This window comes from Lepisosteus platostomus, chromosome 5, assembly GCF_059453375.1.
Source record: "Lepisosteus platostomus isolate fLepPlt1 chromosome 5, fLepPlt1.hap1, whole genome shotgun sequence".
Taxonomy (NCBI): Eukaryota; Metazoa; Chordata; class Actinopteri; order Semionotiformes; family Lepisosteidae; genus Lepisosteus; species Lepisosteus platostomus.
The window spans coordinates 50,914,456-50,940,965 of NC_142615.1; the positions used below are offsets into that span (position 1 = coordinate 50,914,456).

The 26,510-nt window shown below is 38.8% G+C and overlaps 2 non-coding genes across 2 annotated transcripts; both read left to right on the forward strand.

Annotated features, from left to right (window-relative positions):
• The first annotated feature begins 1,343 nt into the window (after positions 1-1,343).
• trnai-uau (transfer RNA isoleucine (anticodon UAU)) lies at positions 1,344-1,437 on the forward strand. The gene is made up of 2 exons: positions 1,344-1,381; positions 1,402-1,437. It is a non-coding gene; the product is annotated as a tRNA-Ile (tRNA).
• A 13,302-nt stretch (positions 1,438-14,739) lies between these two features.
• On the forward strand, positions 14,740-14,811 carry trnat-ugu (transfer RNA threonine (anticodon UGU)). The gene has a single exon. It is a non-coding gene; the product is annotated as a tRNA-Thr (tRNA).
• The last annotated feature ends 11,699 nt before the right edge of the window (positions 14,812-26,510 follow it).

Below are 26,510 nucleotides of genomic sequence, written 5' to 3' on the forward strand. Positions count from 1 at the left end.
TTAAGGCAATTACAAGTTTCTCAAACAAATCTGTGTCATATTTTTAAAATAATTTAGCTAATGAGCAACGAGAGTATAAATTAATTCTCCCAATCTCCATACAAAGATAAAACTCCATGTGTGAGTCTAAGTTTCCTTGAAGCTACTGATGTTCGTCATTATTGGACATTCCCGGTGATATTGACTAAGAAGCTCAATTTTTACATGTTGTAGTTCAACATGTGCAAAACATTCATATCCCCTGCAAATATCGGCAAGGTCAGTGATATTCTCAACAATGCGTGCCATTGCAATTCGTCCCATACTTTTTCCCAATGTATTCTGACATCCTAGGATCAGAGTTAAAAAACTGGTGCATTAAAATTTCTTGTACTTCAGGATTTTGATAGTCTGTTACATTGTCTTTCACACATCGGTGTCAGAACTGTGAGACATTTTCATAATCGGGGGGAAGGCCGTAGCAATAAGCAGAAAGTGCATTCACCTTTTCCCAGTGTAAGTCCGTGTTGTGGTGAGTTTTTAAAATTGGTTTGCGATTTTCTGAAATCTATTACATACAAAAATATAATTTGGACAGTCGCTATTTATTTGGATATTCTCTTTAAGTGAAGATGTCTACAGTACTCCAGCCGGATTAGTACTGATCGAAGAGAGCTATCTACAGGCGAAAGGCGACATAACATCACAGCAGCAGCATTTAAGGTGGAACGAAAAACGCGAATAAGAAGCTGGCGAATAAGAAGCCAACTTCAGCCTCGTAGCAGACCCTGGGAGGCACGCTCAAAATAATCATCTTTCCCAGTACTTCAGAGTCTTATTTAGATCGCTTCACTGCAATTTTATTTGATTGATTGGAGATGTGAAGCCATCGAGCCTGAACTGCGCTTCACATTGAAATTGAAGCCATTTCTCATGTTCTCTCAGTGTCGAGGAAGCAATTGAGTGTAAAGGAGGCGACTTGAAAATGAAACGTGTAATCACCTTACAGAGGGTCTTCACGACGGGGTGCGTCAGCTAGTTCTCCATTATTGTCACTTTACTGGACGTCTGAAGAAACCTATCTACAACGAAAATACAAACTGCACAGTTTAAGGCACATGAAGAGAAATCCGTGTGCTGATTGACTCAAAAAATGTCGCTACAAATAAGCCGGGTTGATTTACTTTTCCGACCACCTCCCTCCGTCCCCTTTGCTGTTAGCACAATTCTTTCAGTTTCTTTTCTTGTATTTTCCTTGCTATTTTACTGTTACTTTTCCCCATGTGGAGATGGATCCACAACCGAAACCGTTTTCACCCTGTGTTTCTGCACCGTCAGTCTGTATGAAGAACACAAGTTGCACAGCTCCAGTGGCGCAATCGGTCAGCGCGCGGTACTTATACAGCAGTGCACAGCGGAGTGATGCCGAGGTTGTGAGTTCGAGCCTCACCTGGAGCAGTATAGCCTGTGTCTTTAGCTATTGAAAGCAACTGTCGAGTTTAGATACTCTTAGGTATTTGATGGAAATAAATTAACATCAAACGAACAAGTAAGGGTTTATTTTGAGTCACAATCAAAGAAGGCTCCACAGCTGAAACGTTGTGTTTACTTCTATTTTCAGCATGGAATAAACCTATACTTTTCCATTTGCAACCCACGCATGCTGACGCAGCTCCCTACTTAAATTACTATCAGCTGTGTACCTCCAGTTGACCTGTACACAAATATATGAGAGGTCTACTGAGACGAGAGGAGCACTGAAGACTTGATAAAGCTCTCGCATTCGATTCTGTGTTTTTGTTGTTCCCCAGATTTGTTTTTAATGTTCTTTTTCTTTTAAAGTTGTTGCATTTGGTTGTTTTTTATAGTTGCTAGACTACTACAGGGATTTACCTAGGTTCCCGGAAGACTTCTCGTTTTGTGTTTGTTGTGTTTTTGGGTTACAACTATTTTTTTTTTTCTGTTGATAGGATCCCACGCATTACTGTGGGACTAGTTAACTTTAGTTCATACATTGTACCTGAAATTACCACATAAACTACTTCTCGGTTTTCCTTTTTTTTATAAAAAAAGGCAAAACTAATTTTGTTTCTCCTTGCTGCTGATTAGTAGCTACAACGGGTCAGTTGCAACAAACTGGCTGCTGAAATTTGTCAGCAGCTCTGTAGAAAACCTGTTCTCAATTGCAACGAACCTAAAATAACAGCTGCTGCCCATTAGACATTACTAAAGTAGGAGACTAAGCAGACTAAGCGGAACAATTGGAACTGTCCTGAATGTAGTGGAAATAATATCGTCATTAAGTAATGAACAATTGGTTTCCAGACACTACAATTATTCACAAGGAATTTTATCAATACATATTTTATTAATAAAAGTGTAATATCGTAATAATGAAGTTTAATGCTATCTGTATTAGTAGCTGTATTACAGGTAATGCATGCACAGACTTTATTATACTATAATGAATTTTCAGGTATCCCGGGGAGAGAACTGAAATTAAGGAAATACATATTTAAAGGGGTGTAAGTCTTAAATTTGTTCTGTCACATAGGGGTGTTAATTGAATAGATTTGTTGTATTATTTAATATGATTTGACTCTACACTTGTGTTTCTCAGGAGACAGCATTAATATTGGGGATTTGCGGATATAGATAAGAAGTTGTACTATACAGGCAAATGTATGGTTACCTTAATGAAAAAAACTCTTATCATTACCCTTTTCAACATTATTATTTAAGACAGTCTTTCAAAACAGTATTCTCGTATTAGTATTCTCTATAATCTAATGATAAAGGTGGTGAAACAGGTGAAATGTGCGGAAAGAATTGGAGATGGAACAGGAGACTCATCCACTCGATAGAAAGCTTGGGTAGGACTGCACAAACACCGTGTCAGTGTTTAGTGGTATAATTTAAAAACAATACGTGGTTTAACAATATCAACTGCTCTACTGTGAGCTCAGCTCCACAACTAGTAATACATTGCCCACATTTTCAAATTAGATACATGTGTTTTCTACGTGTATGTAATTAGTTCTTTTTTTGTTTTAACTGATTTAAAATAGAATATTTATAAAACAGACAAAGGGTTTATGTGTCGCGCTGAAATTCACACACAAGTAAGGAAAGATATCGCGCTTAGGGAGAAATCCAGAGTGGAGACGCCGGCGGTTGAAAACAGCCACATACATGCGAGGTACTGTACTGTATGTGCTCTACCACTGAACTAAACTCCCGACAACTACTGTATCTTTATCTGAGGCACTTTGTTTTAGGAAGAGTGAGGAGTCTACAAGCCTAGAAAATGTTAGAAAAATTCAGAACAAGAGGCTCTGCTTCACCGTTTACTCAGCTTTCGTTGGACAACTAAGTGAATGACAAATTTTCACTTTTTGATTAAAGAACATAAAAAACACCTTTCTTCCAGCCAGATTCAAACCAGAGAACAAAGAGTTCCCAGCTGTTTCCACTATATTCCTCCGCTCTTACAGCTGAGTTATCGAAAACACAGGAAGCCCACCTTTTGTCTTACATAAAGCACAATGTAGTGCAGCGTTCTTATTTATTTAAATCCCAGTTCGAAATCAAATCTCATTCCCATAGTCCTGTTTAGTTTGAATTTAAGCAGTTAACCAAGCTTCTACTCTATACACTCCCAGAGATATTACAAAATGTTTGAGGGACATCATGAGATATAGAAATTGACTCTTTTTTTCTAGTGGGATCACATTAAACCTTTCTTTTGGATTGAGAACAGGATCATCGTGAGATTCAAAACACATCTGCCTTTTCTTCTTTCAATGACGAATGGATTATTGAGGTGCAAACATCGGTTCAAATCAAAACAAAATTGTACTATACAGTACTTCTGTTTCAGCTACCAAAATTTAGCCTTAGTTGTAAAATTCCATATTAATATTCAATATTAAGTGGATTTAAACATGCACAGTAGAGAAACAGATTAAATCTCTTCCTCCCTGGGCCACTTGCCCGCTTCTCTCACTAAACCAGCATTCCGTCTCTTCACAGCTGTTCCAAGACCCTCTTTCTGTTACACCTCTCTACATCTATTCTGACTTCACACCTCTTGATTGGCCTCTCTTTCTGTCCCCTGCTCCTGCCTCTCACTCCTCCTCCCTCCCAGCCTTTGTTCTCCCACTACTTTACCTTTGCCTACTGCCCTGTCTCTCTTACACCCGAAGAAGGCTCCACGGCCAAAACATTGTGTTATTTTTCTTCTTTTTTTCAGTATGGAATAAACCTATCTGTCAGAAGTGTTTGACTGACAATTGAGCAATATGTGATTATCTCTTATTATTATTTTTACTGATTTAATGAACAGCAGTATTGCCACTCTTATAAGTGTTATATGATTATCAGCAGCAGCAGACTGATGGTCGTGTCTACAATGGTGACCAGTTGACCAGTCTGTAGCTCTGAGCAGTGGGACTCAGATCACACAGAAGACCTGTCTGTGTGTGATTCCACACCAGCCCTGGGATACAGCGTCTCCCACAGGTCTCTCACGGAGTCTTATAAATATACAGTTAACAGAGTCTGATAACAGTTATACAGTTAATTAAATCATCAAACCCGCAGAGGAACTGAGAGATCGAGTGAAAATAAAACCGAGAGCTGCTCTTCAACCTCCAGGATCAGGAGTCTGATCCTCCTGGCTTCTATTCTATGGAGATTCGTTTAAAACGTTTAAAAGCACTTGTTATAGAGGCCTGTGCTCCTTCTCTTTCTCTTCTGCTCCACAGGAGTATGCTTTATAACGCATTATTCTGTGAAGTAAACATTTTTTTTTCTGTTAGTGTTTAATGAATTTCATTTCTCGGTTTGTCATTCTCCTCCTCCTGCTGTTATGAATCGCTTCTCTTAATAGCCCGGTGTGTTTTGTTTTTGGGGATGTTATATCTGTAAGAAAAGCCCCCCGGGCTCCGGACAGGAGTCTCCTCCAGCGGAGACGCACTCTGCTCTGTCAGAAAGAGCGCTGTGACGTCACAGACACCAGGCAGAGCGCCAGAATCGGAGACCGAGACCGCGGGAGACGCGCAGAGCGCACGAGGAGAGTTATTGATCACTTATCTATCGACAAGCAATTAATTCAACTAAAAAAACGTAGAATAATCGATTAAGTTCACCGATTGGTGAGCACTGATTCTTTTCCCGTTCTTGACCCATTTTAAAATCTAAAAAAGAGTCAATATTTATTAATTAACATGCGTTTAGTGTTAATAATGTTCAATCTGAAATTAAAGAATGATTTGTTCAAATTATTATTTAGGAATTGTATCGTAGAGCTAGAAAATTATATTCAAAGTTAATAAATTTGTGTAAGTAACAGTTTAAATGCATTTTCCATTTGTTTACAAATCATAAGTATGGTAACCATGGCGACACGCGGCAGGTCACTGTGCCTGGCTAGATGTCTCGCCTTCGTCACAAAGTGTGGTGTGACGTCACGGACAGCAACTAATACTAATGCTAGTGTATTTATGTTAATATTAGTGAGAGTACAACTAATGCTAGTGTTCATGTGAGTATTAATGATGATAGCACTACTGATAATTTTAGTTTTAATGGTCATATTAATGTTAATATTAAACAGTATTAACAGTAGCAGTAGTGTTAGTTTTAGTGATAGCATTACTGTTATTATAAGTATAAGTGTTTGTAGAGTGTATGTGAGTTTGTGGTGCTTGTGAGTGTGTGGTGTTTGTCAGTGTGTGAATGTATGTCTGTCAGTGTGATCTGTCTGTCATTGTGCAGGTGTGTGTCTGTTAGTGTGTGGGTGTGTGTCTGCAAGTGTGTGGTGTCTATCAGTGTGTATGTGTGTGTCTGTGAATGTGTGCGAGTACTGTATGTGTGTGAGTGTCTGATTGTGTGTATAAATGTGCGTGGTGCCTGTGAGTGTGTGCTGTGTCTATGTGTGTGTCTGTGAATGTGTGTCTGTGAGTTTGTATCTGTGAGTGTGTGTAATGTTTGTGTGAATGTGTGTGAGTGTGTGGTTGTGTGTCTGTCGGTATGTCATAATGTGTGTGAATGTGTGGGTGTATATCTGTCAGTGTGTGTGAATGTGTGTATAGGTGGGCTTGGGCTCCAATGCTGTGTCTGACAGAAGTGACCCATCAACCGGTGTTGAGGTCCAGAGTGGCTTGCAAATTTCTAGAGCACTTTATAACTTTCCAGACCAACGAACAGAAATCTGTGAGTGCTGTGTTTTCATCACTATTAGCGTCTGTGGGTGTGTGGGTGTTTGATGTGTGTTTGATGTGTGTGGGTGTGTGTCCATGAGTATGTGTAGTGTCTGTGTGTCTATGTGAGTATTAATGATGATAGCACTACTGAATACTAGTATTCATGTGAGAATTATTGATGATAGACCTACTTTTAATTTTAGTTTTAATGTTAGTATTCATGTTAATATTAGTGATAATCATAGTGTTAGTGTCAGAATATTAATACTCATTGTCATGTTAGTTCTTTTGATAGTATTACTGTTATTATTGGTATTATTAGTGTACTACTAAGTTTGTGTTATTGTTAGTAATAATGATACTGTAAGCCTTAATTGCAGTGTTACTGTTGTAATATTGGCCGTATTTGTGTGTTAGTTATAGTGTAACTGTAGGTAAGAGTGTAGGTAAGGCCCTGGCTGCCCTGTGGTGGCTCAGGGAGGGCCTGCAGGTCGAGCTGGAGGGGCTGCTCTAGGTTGAGGAGAGCCAGGTGCGGACCTGGGCTCAGAATGGGATGTCTTCCATCCAGCTGGACTGCCTGGAGTTGTACGATGAGGTTCTGGCCAAGTTTGGATTGGAGGCAGCATACAGATGCAGCCATTCAAAGTGAGTGGTACAGACACATACCGGAGGTAATTGACTACGGTGTCGTGCATCGTGACGCGCGATGACGCAAAATACTGCAGTACGTGATTGGTTGACCGACAGGGGCACTCGTGGTCCGTTGGTCTGTCGTAGAAAGACTTACTGAAAACGTCTTTACTGTTCCCGTTGTAGATATTGAATTTTACCACTGAAGGGAAATCTTAGTAGCTGAGCATAAAAAGAATAGGAGCATACTGTAACGCGTGTGAAGGCCATAAACGATATTAATTTTGGAACATAAACATACAGTATATAGCTGGTCTTGGTACTTTAAAGAAAAAAATACACACCAGTATTCCATTTCTCCCTAAACATTGTAAGCTTCGAAGTCTTTAACGTGATACTGGAGTCAACAAGCATACTTTTAGAATTTGATTAAAAGGGAATATAATATGGAATCGCATATCTCAAGAATTTAATAACGGTATGATTATATCCATGTACTGCGGCAGGGCTGTGTAGGGCTGTTTCGCCTGCCTGTTCGAGCTGTCTTGTAGCCTACTAGTCTAGGTGCGTGACTACCAACTGACAGGCTGTGTATTCGAATCCAGCTGGTGCTGGACTTTTCATTTTTATTTATTTATTTTTTAATCGCGTAACATAAACATATTACCGTATGCAAACTGTACTGTATACAGTATGTATATGTATATTTAATGTCTTAACTGTGCCCGTTTAATTGAATTTAAAAAAATTATTTAACACGAACATTAAGCTGTTTACATCTTCCGCCTGAGAACAGTCACCCGTTGCTACCCAACGCAGAAACACAGCCACTGACTAGCAAAGAGAGGACATTAGCTACCCAATATGATAAAGAAATAAATGATTATTTTGTTTATTTCTTTTGCACATTTATTTGAACATTTCCATCGATTGTACAAGCACTTGGAAACTGTCCAATCCCTAGTTCATCAGGCATTTTACCGGTCTGGCGCCGGTCTGTGTCTTCCAGGATATAATGCCAGCGAACTCTTGTTTTTATGTCCACTATAACAGACAATCTCCTTTGCTTTTAACCGAGCGTTTAATAATTTCCTAAAATGAAAATGATTTACTTTATTTCCCTCACAGGATCAATTAAAGTATCTATCATCTGTCTAAACTATGGGACAGAATTCTGGGGTCTCCCCATACCAGAGATTATGGTAGGGCTTCAGAATGGTGATTGGCTGACACCATCTGACACCCCTCTGATTGGAGAAAAAAGACGTGCTGGTTTGCTATACATACTGTACCAGGAAGAGGATTTCTTTCTATTCAAAACATGTATTTTAAAAGTTTAAGAAGTAAAAACCTTACAGCGTACACAGATTTTTAAACTGATCAGGATCGTTATCTTTGTCTTATGCATAATAATGTTCACCGCTCTGTCTAGCAAATTAATAATAAACTTTATTTTATATAGCGTTTTAAACGAATAAGTAATTAGATTGCTCATAAACCTAATCACTTGCTTTTTCTTTTTATTTAGGCTCAGATTTCAACTATAGATCGTATTATTAACAACCATAATAACAACCAACCAACAAAAACAACCATATAAACATAATACCAACCAAAAACATAGATAACAACCACAATACAAAATCAAATAAACCATTTTACTCTCGCAAAGTCCTCCAATTAGCATAATCCTGCCCCTTATGCAAAACCAAACCTTCCTCCCATCCCAGTTTATCCTGTTTATCATAAACAAAATCCACCTCAATTTTCAACATAAAGCATTACACAAAATCAATACCTCAACACTCCATACTCAACAACGATAATTCACAAACAGCCAGAACATGTAACTACACATTCCCAAACAGACATAATTTCCATAGCCCCGCCCCTTATGCAAAACCAACATCCCTCCCCTGTTCTCTCTCTCCCCTGGTGGTTGTAATTGTTTTTATTTTCAAATAAATTTTAGCAAAGTCATGTATTTTAAAAATCTTAAGATTTTTATATTTATGTCTTTATTTAGTGGTTTCATTAGTGACAAAGGCTAAGCTTTCTTGGAAAAATGTCTTTTATGTAAACCGTGTTTGCTATTAATTCATTCAGGGCTAAAATATGTTCATTGTCTTCTAATGAAAGAAGGGTTCCTTTCGCCGTAGTCGGGAGCCTAGCCTTTAACTAGTAAGTACTCTACTTACTGGGTTTTTGATGGGGGGAGGTGTCTTTCGCTGGAAATCTCGCCTCCTACTTTGAAAATACCCGTGAAACCGGTTCAATTCATCACAGCCAGCACTCCTGCAGAGAGGGGGGTTGTACTTGCAGTGTATACAGTACACGCGTTATGCTCTTCGTTAATGTCTGTGAAGTTTTATTTAATCTCTGAGCCATACTGATTCTTCTGGAATCCAGTTTCCGCCAGGGAGTAAAAAAAAACACACACTATGGTATTCTCTCTAATGCAGTGCAGTTAAAAACATACCTCTGATGCTGCTCCTAAATGAATATCGTTTATGACCATCAGAAGCTTTATGCTCCTTTTCTTTTTTCCAGTGGATTGAACAGGGAGAGGCATTTCATGATGTACTTTTCACTGATGAAACAACAGTGGCTCTGGAACAGTTTTCAACCAAGTCGTTTTATAAAAAGGGGAGATATGTACACGTTACTGAAGCTAAAAGTTTAGCCTTTGTCACTAATGTAACCACTAAATAAAGACATATAGAAATCCCTACGTTACAGACTGTATATGGCTGGTATTGGTAGTTTAAAGAAAAAAATACACACCAGTATTCCACTTTCTCCCTAAACATTTTAAGCATCAGAGTCTTACATGTGGTTATTTCGGAAACGTTTGTACATGCTCTTCTGACCATGTTACTGTTTACTGTTACTGACCATAATAAGTTTAAGTGCCTGTGGGGACTTTTCCTGTCCGTGGAGGGTGGACCGTCTTTCATTAGAAGGTTAGTCTGTTCTACTCTGAGAATGTAGAGGGGGTGGAAAGTGCCCGCGGTCATTTAATTAGTATTAAAATTCACACTGATTCCCTTGCAAAGATACGGACATAGGAATATTCGTGCGTGGTCAAAAAATGGCATAAAAACTACAAAGTGAAGGCTGTGAAAACATTCACAATGTACTTTATACACAAAGCAAATATACCCCCCCCTCTCTCAATTCAATTCAAGCTGCTTTATTAGCATGACAGATGGGTACAATCAGTGTTGGGTATTTACTTTGCTTTGAGATGCCACTTTTAAAGGTGATATATAAAATCAAGGCTTTAACTTGCTTTAACTCCGCAAGTCTGAGTTCTTGTGTCTGTCCTATCCGAACCCGAAAGTATTACAATATGTATCTTTATAGCAGGTGGTGTACAGCTTTTTAGTATAGATTACACTTTTCTAAAATGTATTTAAAAAATAAAAACGATTACAATCTAATCTTTCCACGTTTGATCCCAAAATAAATCTAAACGGGGAGAAAGCTATGCTGAAAATTTATTAAGATACTTAGAAGACAAAGATATCAATTTATGTTGCATTTGTCTGATTGTGAATCAAAAAACACATATATTTAAACCTGCATTTGCGATTTAAATCAAAACGTAATTTAAATCAATATAAATGTTTATATTGTAACGCCTAGGTGACTATTCATTGTTATTAAAATGACTTAAATTCGATCATGTTGTGATATTTAGAAATATAAATTTGTTTGGTGCGAGTGAGGTTTTATTTAATCTGTGACTCAGTGGTGGCCTGGCACCGTGAGGTGCGCTGGCAGCTATGTGGTGTGACGCAGTGGTGGCCTGGCACGGTGAGTTGCGCTGGCATATAATGAATATATTCATTTGCATCCAACACACAGTTCAACGCTAGCAACTACACAAAATCTAAAATATGAGCTCTACTTGCCACTTACAATACCAACAGTACCAGCTAACTTCAGTAGTGACATTTTCATGGATCTTTTTAACAATAAAATTTACAACATCAGACTTCAGACACAATTAAACACGCCTCAAAAAAGTCTGGTACAAACATTTTCAGCATGGTGAAACATGGTGAACATTTCCACCACTGCGTCACATCACACAGCTGCCAGCGCACCTCACCATGCCAGGCCACCACTGCATCACACAGCTGCCAGCGCACCTCACCGTGCCAGGCCACCACAGTGTCACACCACACAGCTGCCAGTGCACCTCTACATACCCGACCACCACTGCATCACACAGCTGCCAGCGCACCTCACCGTGCCAGGCCACCACTGCATCACACGGATGCCAGCGCACCTCACCGTGCCAGGCCACCACTGCGTCACAACACACAGCTGCCAGTGCAGCTCTACATACCCGACCACCACTGCATCACACAGCTGCCAGCGCACCTCACCGTGTCAGGCCACCACTGCGTCACACATATTTCAGCGCCATATATTTCATGGATATTATGGAATATAATGGATGGATATCTTAGTTATCTTTCTAATTCACAGGTTTGCATGCATAATTTAATTTTGAAAGCCACTGAGACATCAGGTACTACTGTTGTATTTATGAAAAAGAAACAAAACAAAAAACATACTAACAACTGTGCCATCCTACTCCTTAGTTAATACATTTTATTATTCATAAACAGTTAACATTGTTAGCAAAATATTTTGAATTATATTTAACCCTATTTTTTCTTTAGTTTTGTATTTAACTTATTATATGATAGTCAGACTTAATGTATATTTGAACAATGAAAATATATTTTTACAAGATTTTACATTAAGCACTTGAAATTAATATGGTAAATAATAGTAAACTTTAACATGCTGTAACAAGATCGGTTAAACTGCGAAGAAAATGCTTTCAGAGAAAATGTTTCAGGTGTGAAGAACATAGATCTCCAATGCAATTTCAACCAAACCTGTTCCCACACACCCTGCCCCCACTACCATTAGAATATACACAAACATTTTAGCGTTTCATTCTGAGCAGAAGACCCTCACACCTGAAGAGTGCTGGCTGTGACGAATTAAACCGGTTTTACAGGTTTCAATCACAGACCATGTGACATGAGAGTCAGGAAACTACAGTAACACCGTATTTGATAACGCTATAAAAACGCTATAAAATAATGTGACTTGGCACAGAACAAGTTTACAGCACAGTACAAAAATAAATGCTGACCATGACTTTAGAAGCATAATTTGCCTTACACTCAATTTAAACACAAGCTGTCATACAGAAATGTAGAGATCCAGGCTCAGAACACACAGCTTCATTAGTGAATACATATGCAGGACAACTAGAGAAGACGTTTTACAGAGGATGGATTTTTAGAAACATCCCATCAGACATCCCATCATATTCACAACGTGAAATCTAGAAAATAATATTACGTAACCAAAATCCGCAATATGGAAACAGAACCTGTGTAATTGTTGATAGATGATGTACTCGTAACATTTTTTCAAGACGAACTACAACATTTAAAAAATGACTTGTATGTACTTGATATCTCTAATCAATCCACGGGTCCCAGCACAAAACGAAACTAAAACGCATACCGTTTCGCGCTTCTTATTAGTTGCTCAAAAGTAATTCTAAAAGTATGCTTGTTGACTCCGGTATCACGTTAGTTAAAGACTTTGAAGCTTACAATGTTTAGGGAGAAATGGAATACTGGTGTGTATTTTTTTCTTTAAAGTACCGAGACCAACCATATACTGTATGTTTATGTTCCAAAATTAATATCGTTTATGGCCTTCACACGCGTTACAGTTGTCACGGACGTCCGAAGGGACAAACCGTGGGGAGCAGGAGGGCAGAAAAAGACCCATATGCGTAGCGGCGAGACGGGAAAAAGGCCCGGGCTCATTAGTGCAAAGAGTTCAGGAATGCCGTATAGAAACCTATGCCCTCAGGGAGCGGACGTGGGGCGCCCTGGTGCTAGGCGGGTCTCAGGACATACGAACCTCAATGCTGAGCGAGGACAGAGTGCAAGACCCGGAAATATATAGCCCAAGGGAAAGAGAAGGACAGGAAGGACAGCAGACCGGAAACTAGGGACAGGACAGAGAAGGAGCGCCCTCTGGCTGCAGAGGGCGTGACAACAGTATGCTCCTATTTTTTTATGCTCAGCTTCTAAGATTTCCCTTCAGTGGTGAAATTAGATATGATAGGTGTCGCATTTTAAATCATTTTCGCAGTTAGAAATTATGAAACGCCCTGTTAAAAGCAAGGAAGTTTTTATGCCCGTTGAAGTAAAACAAAATGCCTGACAAAGTATGGCTTGGACAGATTCCAAGTGCTTGTACAAATGTGCTAAAGAAATTATACTTTGAGTATACAGCTTGTCCAAAGTCATCCATTATTAATACTATTAGTAATATCTTCAGTAAAGGCTTTGATGCATAAATATTTCTGATAAAGGTAGGTTGTGTACTTTTGTCCAACTGAGCAATCTTGCTTTCATAAAATATACCAACATTTTAATGACTGATGATTAACATGCTGTAATACACAGTTCAAAATTAAAGGCTCAAATGCTGTACATGAGAGGTTAAGCTCCCCCTGGCGGTTTTACAAGGCGAAGCCGGATAGTTAGTCACGTGACACACGTGAACTGCGTGATACCCCGGTGGGCGTGTCGCGGTATGCCGTGAAATACCTCACCCATTTTGAATGGCTGCATCTGTACATAATGTACTATAATTTGAACTAGATATTTTTCAGGTGTGAATGATTGTATATTTTCAGGATACATTTCTAAACCAAATCATTGGCTTGATTTACTTGTTTCTATGCCTATAAAACCTATCTTTGATGTATAATAGATCTCTATAGTTAATTGTATAATAGAACTCCAACCATATATGTATAATAGTCCGCTTAATTGATCCGTATATTAAAACTCCAACCATTTATATATAATGGACAAATAATCATAGACGTGTAATTGACGTATAATGATATACGTATATTAGAATTTCATTCTAGACAAATTACGGAGGACATTTATACTTCTAAGGTATGCATTTAATAGACGTATATTTTACATCTTTTGCCCACTGGGAAGACACTACAACAGGTAACACCCCGTGCGAAACATCATGAGCATCTGTAAAACCTCTCTACCTGCCCGTTCTTCACAGAGACGTGACGAGTGTCTAAAGGGGCATTTTTAGCTGTAGAAACATTTTATCATTCCGTACTTTCCTGTGCAGTCAGGCCAGTTCCACTTCAACTGCGCCCGACAACGGAGGTCATTTTGAAAACAACAAGAGCAAAGGGACACTGCATGTCTGCAGAACATCACGTCTGAGTTTCAGGACAGTAACATCAGAGATTGGAAGCTAGGGAGTTTCAGGTTTGCTTTTTTATTATAGGTTCATGAAAGTCTAAATACCTTTGCAAGAAGTACTTCAGAATCCCAGTCAAATCCAGTACAATTGCTGCACAGATGTGCATTCTACAATTAGAAAACTGTCCGTTTAATCAAACACACCGCATAAAGCATTTCTTAAGCAGGAGATATCGTTTTGGAATGCGTCTTTCTATAAAAATAAAATTACTTCAAGGGCACTATAAGCAGAGGTGTGAAAGCCTGCTCTACAGAAGAACTATATCCAGAGATGCCAAAGAAGTCGAGGTTTCACCACGTGAGAGAATGCATCTCAGAAAATGAAGCTGCAGTCGCTTCCACGCATCATAACACTACTAGGTCAGACAACAAGAGCTGAAGAGCCGCTTTCGAGAGTATTGCGGCCGAACGCTTAAAGAGCTGGATTAAAGCTCCAGTCTTTTCGGGGGCATCTCTTGGAATCACACCGCTGCAGCATATCTCCTTGTTAAGAATCCCTTTTTTTTTGTTGCTGCCTCCAGATGTAAACCAGATTCAGAAAAGAATAATTTGAACAATATTATTTGGGTGCGGTGGCCAAGTGGTAAGGTGTTGGTCTTGTAAACCAATGTTTGTGGGTTCAAACCCCACCTGTGCCTGTTTCATTTGTCACTACTTTCCTTGAGTTACAGAGTCTTTAAAAAACTTGCAATGTAGGAGTCTCTATAGTAAGAGAATGTAACTGTTGCCAGTGATTAGGGTTCTTGCATATTCTGCCCTGTTTTTTAGTCGACAAAGCCTGTGTTTCTTCACACCCATCTTCCGAATGATCGCCTCAGCATTAGGAAGGAACGTGCGTTTGGTACAGCCCCCACTCCACAGTCTGATCACAAACAGATCGGGTGAGCTGTCAGTCTAGGTTGAAAGTAACGTTCGAAAGCACTAACAATCTGACTTAGGAACGAGAAGACCGTGTTTTTATAAACAAGTAAACGATAAAATAATATAAGTAATGGGACAGAACATTGCCTGCCTGCAAGACTATGTCATGCTAAATGCCACAAATTGTGTTCGTCCAGTCGTGTCAATTGTCCTAAAGTTAAGGAAAATCGGATTTAACTGGTGCATTCAGCATGCGTTTCTTCAGGATAGTCGAGTGGTTTAAAATAGAAAATTTATAGATTTGTGTCTTTTAAGCTTTGTGCTCCGCTCTCCAAATACAGGCACAGGTTAAAATCCGACTCCCGACAGTCAGGCATTTTACCGTGTCTTTTTTAACCTGTCTTTACACTGTTTCAGTCTTCTTGTACTCGCTGACAATCACAACAGGAGGAAAACGGAGAAACTGCTTAGCAAGAACATAATGGACAGGAAAAAGCTTCATGAGCACGTGAATGTGATTAGCAGCAGTAAGGTATGCATTCAAATGTTGAAACCTCAATTATAAAAACAGCAGAGGAAAGGTGCAGCACAATGCAATTTGTGAGAATTTGCAGGTTTTTATGCTGCTTGGACTTCTTTCAAGCCTATGAAGTGACCCCCGTTTCATTTTCATTTTCAAACCTCAGAGCCGAATAACAAAACAGTTTCATGTGTGACAGCATTCCGTTGGAAATACTGTTTCCACGATGTATTCGGCGAACCTGAATGAAATATTTTAGTGCTGGCTCAAATGCGAGGAATTTCAGAAAAACCTGGAAAAGCAACGCTTGCAGTAAATTACATAAATTTAAAGCGTGTAGTCGGCATGAACAGAACAACACAATGCTCTGTAAAAATGATCTGAAGCCGCAATTCCTCTTTTATTTAAGGCAGCTCATTCCGATACGATGTTTCTGCATAAGAAATGAGAAATGCCAAACTCCAAACACGTTGTTGCTATTATTGTTACCCCTGCTCCTGTAGTTTTAAACTCTAATCAGTGGGTATGTAATGTTGTAAAGGGGCTGGACTACTTTGTTCCATCCAAATTCCATTATGTGAATTTATTTTTTTGAATATAAGCATTAACAATACAATGCGTGCTCAAAAACCGTTTCTTATTAGCTTAAGAAGCGGCAGTGTTTTGACAAAGTGTGGTATTCGAAAAGTAAATGCTGAAGTGTTTAATGCTTGTGAGCAGATCTCCCACAATTTAGACAAACTCTTGTTCGGTCGATGATTTCAGATCAAAATCTGAATCAAGAGGAAAGAAAGCTGAATTCCGCAAAGGTCATAAGGCACTGGGTATCACTGTTACACCATCAGGTCATGCTAGGAGGATTTGGGGGATCAAACTGACACAGAGGGACACAATGTGGGGACTGAACCCACAGTTCTGAGATTAAGAGATTCATGCTTTATCAACTGCGCCTATTTATTGCTAGTGCTACAGCAGTAATGTTTCTGGGTGTGGATGAACATGACATAGTAGGCTGACAGCAGGAACACATGGCCCACAATCACTATCAGATTTGGCTGCAGTATATTGTGTTGGGAGCAGCAATATCTTTCCTGTAGAGATAGGAACATCCAGAGTGGAGACGCCGGCGAATGAAAACGAAGCTTCATATAGTACGTGCGCGCTACCACTGAATTAAACTCCCGATAGTGAACTTTTTCTGCAGGTCTTTAATTGTGTTAGGAAGAGTGAACAGTCAACAGAGCGCATTTTAAAGGCCATAGCAAGACAATTAGATGTGAAGAGAATTCAGAACAGGAGCCTCTGCTTCTCTGTTTACTGAGCTTTCGGTGAACGTCAAAGTGAAAGACAAATTCACTATTTTCACTTTTTAATTAAGGAACAAGAAAACACCATCCTTCGAGCCGGATTCAAAACAGCGACATAACAATCGCCCACTGCTTTTTTAAACAGTTTTACGCTCTAGCAACTGAGCTATCGAAAGGTCGACTCCAAACGCACACGTTTTGTCATACGCGTAGCCCAATGTAGTGTAGTGTTTCTGTTTATTTAAATCCCAGTTCGACATCAAAATACGCACTCCCATAGTCTTGTTTAGTAGAAGAAATGGACCAGGATTCTACTGAATAATCTTCCAGAGGTCTTACAAAACGTTTGGAGGGACAACAGTGCAGGCGGAAATTGACTCTTTTTCTAGTAGGATCAGTACCATACAAAACCTTTCTTTTGGATTGAGAAGAGGATCATGGTGACACTCAAAACATCCCTGTCTTTGCTTGTTTCGAGGACTTTTGAGCTGCAAACATCGGTTCAAATCAAAACTCTGCTACTGCAGTTGCTTCTTGGAGAGTTTCTTCAAATCTTTCAACTGAACTTCTTGGGATATTGACGATGATACCATACAGATTGTGGTTTTCTTTTGATCGAAAAGTTTATTAAAATATGAGCCTCTTTTACCTTTGTCTTGGATGTTTCGCAAGGTATAATACTTTCCCTTGCATCCTCAGATAAACATTCTAAATACCACAAAGTAACAATATATGGAATACCATTTATTTTAACATATGTTTTAAAATGTACTCTTATTTAAAGCTACATTTAGTGCTAGGTAAAGATAACGTTGCTATTACTGATGTAGTAGAACTGTAAGATGAATTGATAGCTTTATCTGAGCTAAAAAAGTCCTAAAACGCCTCCTATAACAGGAAAGGACTCGTAGCAAGATTAAACTCCAAACGTTGCTATTACATTATGCATTACGTAAACACGACCCATTTCAGTTTCTGGTGAGTGCAGTTTTTCCAAATGGAATCAAAACTACAGCTCGAATGAAATAAAAAAAAGTTTGTGTCTCCTTGCTGTAACAACTGTGCCAAAACTATTCAGATACATCAGAATAGCATCAAAACGTGACTAGATTTTATTGGATATTAGGAAATGTATTTTTGTGCATTTCCCCCTACGATCATAATACCTTCCTGTTTTCATCGTGTTTATTGTTTCTGCCTGTGATCTCGGAAATAAAGTATGTGTTCACCGAAATATTCCGGGAGTTTGCTGTGGTTTGAGAGGAGTGTATGAAGGTAATAAAGGACCCAGTGGGCATTGATTCGTCGAATATACGTATATTTACGGCGAAATTACGTCTATACGTATATATACGTCGCCTCGACGTATAATCAACGTCGAATTGCAACCGTAAAATCGACGACATGAATAAACGCATATATAACGTCGAAAACACATCTAACACAGTGCCTGAGGCTTTTTACTGTATGTATCGTGTGTGCCGCAACTAGGAGTATACGGCACTCTGCACAGTGCACGAAGTAAATTATTTTAGGCGACGTATATATACGTATAGACGTAATTTCGCCGTAAATATACGTATATTCGACGAATCAATGCCCACAGCTTGGCATACAAGGGTTTTGCTGAGGGGGTCTTGCCACCTGCCTGAAAAAAAACAGTAAAATGTTTGAGTGCCTATAGAGTTTCTATTTTTATTTTCTTGAGAAAAGTTGATACCATTTCCTGGACACCCCGTCCCCCATCAGTGCGCGGTGCCCGGGGAAAAATCTGTAGGGGGGCGTCTGAAATTCTGAGGGGGGAGTGATATTTCGGTTGAAACGGAGCTGTACGGTGCAGCTACCCAAATGAAATCTCGCAGCTATGCCATTGATTAGTGCTTCATGATAGAAGATAACGACTAGCAATCTGGTATTTGCGATGAAGTTCAGTTTCACATTTTTCGTCACTCTCACGGTTTGTATTGCCTGGAGCGAAAAGTACCATAAACGTTCATTTTTGCAGCTACATGGACGTTCTGAATCGTTAAGAAAAAAATGTTGTAAATCCAACAGAAAGCACAGACTGCTATAACTAGTCCTAGTTATATAACGATTTTAAGTATAATGATAAACTACTGCAAGGAATCGGTCCACCTGAGCAAACAGGATCGTAATGTTGACACTCAATAACGACACTGATATGTGCAGTTCCTGGACGGATAGCCCTCCTGCCCATCAAACAGACTGAGTGACTGTTCGTGTCATTTAGTGTTGTCTGACCATTGACAAAGTACAACTATTTTTTTAGGGCGCAAATTAAGTTAGGTAAATCTTTTTGCCCAAAACTGAAGGGGCAACATTCCCCCCTCCCCCCGTGATGCCAGGCCTGTCCCCATCCTATTCCATAATGTCATTATATATTATACCATACAACAGTGACCGATCCTTACTAACTGCATGCGTTAAAATTGCACATCAGCTCATAGCAGGGGGCACATAGCTGCGATGTATTATCAATGTTAAATTTCAACCATAATATCGACAACATTAATAAACGCATACATTGAGAAAATATCGAACCCAGCATATTTTCCGGTTATATACCACAATGCATTGCTAGTATTCGTTGGTCACCATTTTGGACACGTTTTTCAAACGTAGAACTATATCCGCAAATATCTCAGCAATCCTCTTTTGACGACTAAGCATGAACAATAATAATACTATCTGAATACGTACAGATCTTTCTTAATATTATTTTGATTAAAATAGTACGTGAATAAGCAAAAAAATGGCACATAAAATAGTGTGAATGGGGAAGATGACACAAAATCGTTTTGCCGTTTCTCTTATTCTTATTCTATGTTGTACTTTCAAACTTTGGGTACTCTTTAATTAGGACAGACTTTATTGCTCAACTGCTATGATGCAAGCCAAATTTTATACATTTATTTCAGCTTTGAGCTTAGTAAACCGTTCATTTTTTAGATTATACTAAAGAAGATATTAATCATCATTTATTTGGGAAGTAATATTATATAATTTTCTCCTAGCTGCGGTGCTGAAGTCCCACCCTACATCAACAGAAAAAGAAATAAAGGAGCACGCAATGTGTTACTTGAAGAATGCATATGCAAGGCAGGGGGCCAGGAGATCTGGACTCTGAAAATAATAGGTTTTTGGTATTTTTTTTTCTTGGAAATATAGAAGTTGTACATTTTAAAATGTATATTTGAATCAAAATGTGGTTTTGAGTTAGTGTGTTAATGTAATTAGTTTTGTGTTTGTCATTACTATACTGTATATTGCCATGTTGCCAGAATTTGTAGCTGAAGTTTAAGACTAGTTGTGTTTTTTATGATTATTGCCCATATGTTGATTGTTGATTGATTGTATACAATGTATAATTTGAAATACATATGTTTCAGGTGTGAATGTGTATTTTCAGAATAAATTTCTAAACCTAATCATTGGCTTGGTTTACTTGTTTCTACACATATAAAACCTATCTTTGATGTATAATAGACCTCTAACCATATACGTATAATAGACCTCTAAAGTTATCCGGAACTCCAACCATATATGTATAATAGTCCTCTAAATTTATCCGTATAATAGAACTCCAACCATGTATGTATAATGAACGTCTAAACATAGACGTATAATTGACGTATAACTTTAGACGTATATTAGAATTTCATTCTAGACGAATTGTAGACCACATTTAGACGTCTAAGGTATGCGTTTAATAGACGTATATTATACGTCTTTTGCCCACTGGGGAGGGAGGACGCGCGCATTCCTCACGGGGAGCGCAGAGCAATGAGCCGCGCCTGCAGCTCTCTGAGTCTTTTCTTATATAACCACTGAGTCCGGACACAAAGCGTTTCCAGTCCGTGTTGGAGATTTACAGTTCAGAAAACGTCTGACTCGAGCAGAAACTGATCTTTCTGCTTTAGTTAAGGTTATCGGAATCGGCAGCTGCTGTGGGGGTATAGCATTTGTATCTCTCATCTCTGGCTAAACACTATCTACTGTAAAGTATAGAAATAGACAGAAGATGAAATACAGCTACAAAAACTTCACTAAGGCCGAGCAGATAGGAAAGTTTAAATCAAATGTTCTATAAATCGATCTGCCTATATTTTCGAACTCCCTGTTCGAGCTCTGATATAATCCTCTCTGCTCCTGTCGTTGTCACTCTGCCTTCCGTAGGGCTACAGGTTGATTTCACAATGCCACATTTAATTAAATACAGGAGAAACCGCAAGGACAACAATATGTTTTATGAAATCTTCTTCTGGATTTATATTTCGGTCTTTTTCCTTTGAATGCATACCTTGCCGTGAATCTTTACTCGATTACAGGCACCCCAAACAGTTCTTAAGGCAGAAATCGAAGCCCATTTGATTTTCTGTTAATAACGTGTTAGTGTTCACGAAGCATTTCCCTGCACATCATGTGCCCACAAACCGGTTTCTCCGTTTTCCTCTTCCCGTCGTTGTTAGCGAGCACAACAAGACGGGACAAATGCAAGAGAGGGAAAAGGGAGCGACTGTCAGGAGTGAGATTTGAACCCACGCCTCTATTCAGAGACCAGGGGTGAGTTTCCCAAAAGCATCTTAGCGCTAAGAACATCGTAAACTCGCTCTTAAGATCGATCGTTGATTTACGAGTGTTTCCCAAAACCTATCGGAACTAAAGTAGAACGTTAAATCCTTCGTAATATGCGTGCTCCCCGACCCACTCGTTAATCACTAAGTGCTTCTTAAACCTGGCTACCTCTTGCACCAACCTTAGTGACAGAGATCGCCAGACAGAGCACATTCAATTCACGTCACGGAAGTGTTTATATTAAGGATTATGATATTTTGTTGTACTATGTAAGAGTAAATTCGAAAAAATAACATTTATTTATACAGTTATGAATTTATTAGTCATCTTGGGTAAATTTCATATTCATAAGTCAAATGTTTTAATAATACTCCCACTTTTATTACTTTTGATGGGGTTTAAATTGTATTTAAATTCCATAAAGAACGTAAAACATGTAACATTACAATGTAGCGCCATGCAGGGCGGGCTGAGAACGGCACCTGGGGACTACCGGACTGTATATAGTGGGACGGAGGCTAAGATACAGTCTCTTCCCTTCGTGTATGTGTATGTTAGCGTAGGTGCAGCGCTGTAACCCCTGTCCCTGTGTGTGTACCTTTCCCGATTTGAGTTCTTAAATGTGTTGTTCAACCCCATTCCCTGAGTCCCACGCCTGCTCCATTCCGTACCGAAACCCGCGGTCGATACAATATTTTAAGTTCGAATGCCGTTTTATGTTCTGTCTTGATTGTTTACGGTAAAGCTTAGACCTACTTGTTTTTAAATTTGATTATAGGTCTTGTATTTGTTGAGTGACATGTGCCAAGCTTAGTAGTTAATTTTTCCAGACGTCACGTTAATAAGACCAATTAAAAAGGAGTTCCAACCCACCCAACAACTTTAAATAACAACAGTATTTTCTCTTGAAACACTGTGATTCCTAACGATGGCAGCGTGACAAAAAATATTGCTTTAAATCAAAGACGTCGTGCAGGACGCATACACTGTTCACACAGTTAAACTTGGTTTTCTTTTACGACATGTCAGTCATTTATTTTATTTTCTCTTAGAAACAATAAGGGTCCCATTTTGTGCCTATCTATACGCTTTCGCTTAAATGTTTGTTAAATTATGTCATGTTTACTTCATATTCCTTTTCACAAAAGGGGTTAACAAAGAAGTACTTTATACTTGCTCGTTAAATGATCGATTAAGAGGGGTTTTGGGAAACCCACGAAAAAGTAGCTCGTACGTACATCGTGAAGTTGCTCGTTAGTCTCTAAGATTAATCGGTTTTGGGAAACCCCAGAACAGCCAAGCAATGAGAAGACAGGAGTCCTTGAGTCTGGTGCCTTAGACCACTCGGCCATCCTGATGAGGTACATAGGTTGGTGTGTTAAAAGCACCAGAAGTTCACAAAAGTGAGAAATGCTTTACTGGAGAAGCGGCACGTTGCCTTTTGTTGCCTAAACGGATCGCGGAAATCAAATATTCGGATCGATTCAGAGTGTGCTTTACAGCCTTTGTGTAATATTTTAAATTGTTTTTTAAAAAAGTGTGTACTGTGTTCTACGTTTAGGACTAGTTAGTGTGGTAGAATATGGAGATAATCTCCAGCTCTGAGCTCAACTGCAACAAGAAGTCGTGCTGAACAAGTCTGAGCCCAGCTGTACGTGTGCTCAGTGTGGTGCTCAGGACTCAGGGGTATTGGTCGTGGTTCTAATTTGCACGAACTGCAGGGGCTCTGAATCAGAACATTTCAATTTATCTGTTCAGTAAGTTAAAATGCAGGACACATTAAAATAGGATTATTACTTTGTCTCTGTCCCGTTTGTATATAACTGAATGTCCCTTACAATTTTAAGGACACACACCTACTAATGCGATACTCATTGCAAATAGTCCCAAAACAATCACGTCCGGCAGCTGCACGGTTGAAGGTGAACATGTATCGTATTCTAATGGCTTCTATTTCCATTGATGAATGAGACAGATTCACAAGGAGATCCTTCACACGATTAAGCGAACACATTACCTTTTCTGTCTGATGTAGAGGCTACATTTGTGTCAGGAGTACTATACGGGTAAGTCGAATACACTTTCAGTGGCTGCATCTGTAGCGCTTCATCTAAGAGGATTGTTAGAGCATAGAGGTGTTCACCCACCCAACTTATTGTTTGATCATCTAAGAGGATTTTTTTACTTTCGCACATGGTTACATTTGCCCACACAACATATAATCTCTGAATGTCCAATGGCTCAATAACCCTGTTTTCCCTTGGGAACCACCAGTGTACAGTCCCGTCCCATTCAAAAATATAACAGATATACTCAATATAGTCAATTAACAAATATAAAAAGATATTATGAACAAGAGAACTCTTGTTCATATAGATCCAGGTTTACACAATTAATTTCATGCATACTCAAAGTGCTTGAAGTCTTGCTCTGCTGTTTTAAATATACCTCCAAAGCATTTAGTTGTGTTAACTACCAAATTATTTGAACTAATTTAACGTCATATTCAGGAAATTCAGCAGAAAGTCTTCAGACTTGTCATGGCTGTTGAAGAAGCCACCTCTTGAATCTCACCCAGGATTTCTTGAGAGATCATTCAGCGAGCGAGTCCTCCCTCTGGACTCCGCACTAAACTGAAAGCTGCACGAACTCCCTACTGTGTGTCCTGTACTGTTACAGGTGCTCTCGTCTAGATGTGGAGCACAGCGACAAGAAGACCTTGAACTTTTTCCATAAGTGAAGGAAAATTCAAAAGAGCATGAAAAGTATGGATCATATAAAACATCCATGGTACAACTCGAGAAAAAACTGAAGGACTAAACAATGACTTTTAATGATTACAAGAGATTCAAGAAACACAACCGTCCGCACACGGGCTTGGATCATGAACGCTTAAGTTAAAAGACAAAGTGAAGGATGCGAACTGTAAACTCTCTTCACGTCTTACAGTTTATGAAATAAAAAAAAATCTTATTTCTTAATAATTTCTTACTGCTGATAGACGATTAGATAGATAGATGCATTTTAACAAAATCACAATTACAAACATTTTGGGTTAAACTGTTATTCACACACTCTAACGGAGAGAAACGTTAGCGTCTTCAGGTGTGTGAGTCCACTTCTAAAAAAAATAAAAAATAAAAGTTATATGAAATAAATTGTTGTACGTTTTAGGCTTGCATAGCCTTATGAATATTTCGGTTAAATCTTTTTTTTCTGTAGTAATTTCAGTTGATATTAATATTAGTTATGATTTACAATTTTTGGACATGGTTCATCTTAAATAATTTTGTAATTAGTTTCAGTTTTGGAAAATCGCACCCAGAAGCTACCAAAACTGGTAATGTTCATATACTGTGTAATGCAATAGCAGTATTTTGGGTGGGAAAGCAAAGAGTATTTCTTGGTATGAATCCCAACACTTCATAAGTTGTGTTCGAGGACTTTTCGCTTCAGATAAAGCTGTCAATACATCATAGATTTTTACTCAATCAATATCAGCAGTGTTATCGCTACCGAACGCTAAATATAGATGCTGGCAATACTTCGTGAGATCTTCGTAAGAAAATCCAAAATACTACAGAAGCAATCAAATGTATACGTTTCTTTTGGATCAAGAAGAGGAGGATAATGATAAAACATGCCTGTCTTTTCTTTTTTCAAGGACAAATGGATTATTGTGGTGTAAAGATGGGTTAAAAACCAAAATCATCTGCTATTGCTGCTGTTTCTTTGATAGTTTCTTCAAATCATTCAACTGATCATCGATATCGAGGAATAATATACAAATTGTGGTTTTCTGTTAATTGTTAATTTTATTGTAATTACATCTTCGTTTTCAGATGTCTTGCATGTATCATATAATAGTCACCGTGCGTCCTCAGCTAAAATGTTTTAAAAAGTACGACAAAAGTACAATATGCTTAACAACATTTATGGTAAATAAATGAAGGTAAATATACCAAGATATTAAAAAACTATTTTACAGTCCTAACCTCATAATGCTTGTGAAGTTTTCCAATAAATCCGAACTGTAACTTTGAAATATTATTGCTGAGAATGCAAAGAGAGTACAAAGATCAAATTCAATGAGTGAAAACACAAAAGTAGTTCACTAAACTGAGTTTCTTCCCTGAAATGATTTCCTTGCGAAGCACTAAGCAGCCTTGAACAGATCACGGAAATCAAATATACAGATAGGTTCAGAGTGTGCTTTCCAACTTTTGTGTTACATTTTCCTTTGATAGGGTGGAGTTGTCTTCACAATCTGGGTTAAATAAAAAGGAGTGACATCAGTGTAAAATAGCTTTCCTTCTTGGGGAACAACGGTTGTGTTCCATATTTCTAATTATTTTGGTTTCAAGATCTCAATTTAGTGTGAAACATAAAAGCACGCTGGATAAATCTGTTACATGTCATTTACAATGGTTTTTCAACGAATAGCCCGTGCAGGGATCAAACCCTAGCTGTTGGTACGAGTTGCATAAGGCTCTGCAACATGCAGATGAGAAACTAATCTCTGCTTCTTCATTATATACACAGTGAGCTATATATACAAGCCTACTGCCCCCTACGGGCTCTGTATTTGATTGTGGTACAAGACTGGTGGAGAAATGAAGTGAGGAGGGTGTGATCATTAAAAGGCTCATAGCGTCCCTGGGAGGGCTCAACCCACCACCCTTTTGGTTAACAACCGAGCCACAAGACTCATTATACAGCTTAACACTTCTCGGTCTCAGTGAAAGTGATACACTCCGTAAAATTTCGGGAGATTAATTTGTTTTTAATGGAAACTCACCAACTGCGGCTGAGATCTACTGGAGTTTTTTCATTCTGTACTGCGATTTCTGAAGGGTACCCTGTGAAAATACGAGTTTTGACGAGAAGGGATGGACATCGTAAGGTCAGCAGACTTGGGGAATTGGACCTTTTGGTGAAGGCTGCGGGCTCAGCAGCAGCAGAACCTGATCAGTATCAATTGACTCCGATATACTTTGAAAACTTAATGTCTGGATTTAGAGACAGCCGTGCTACTGATGCACCATGGGGTCAA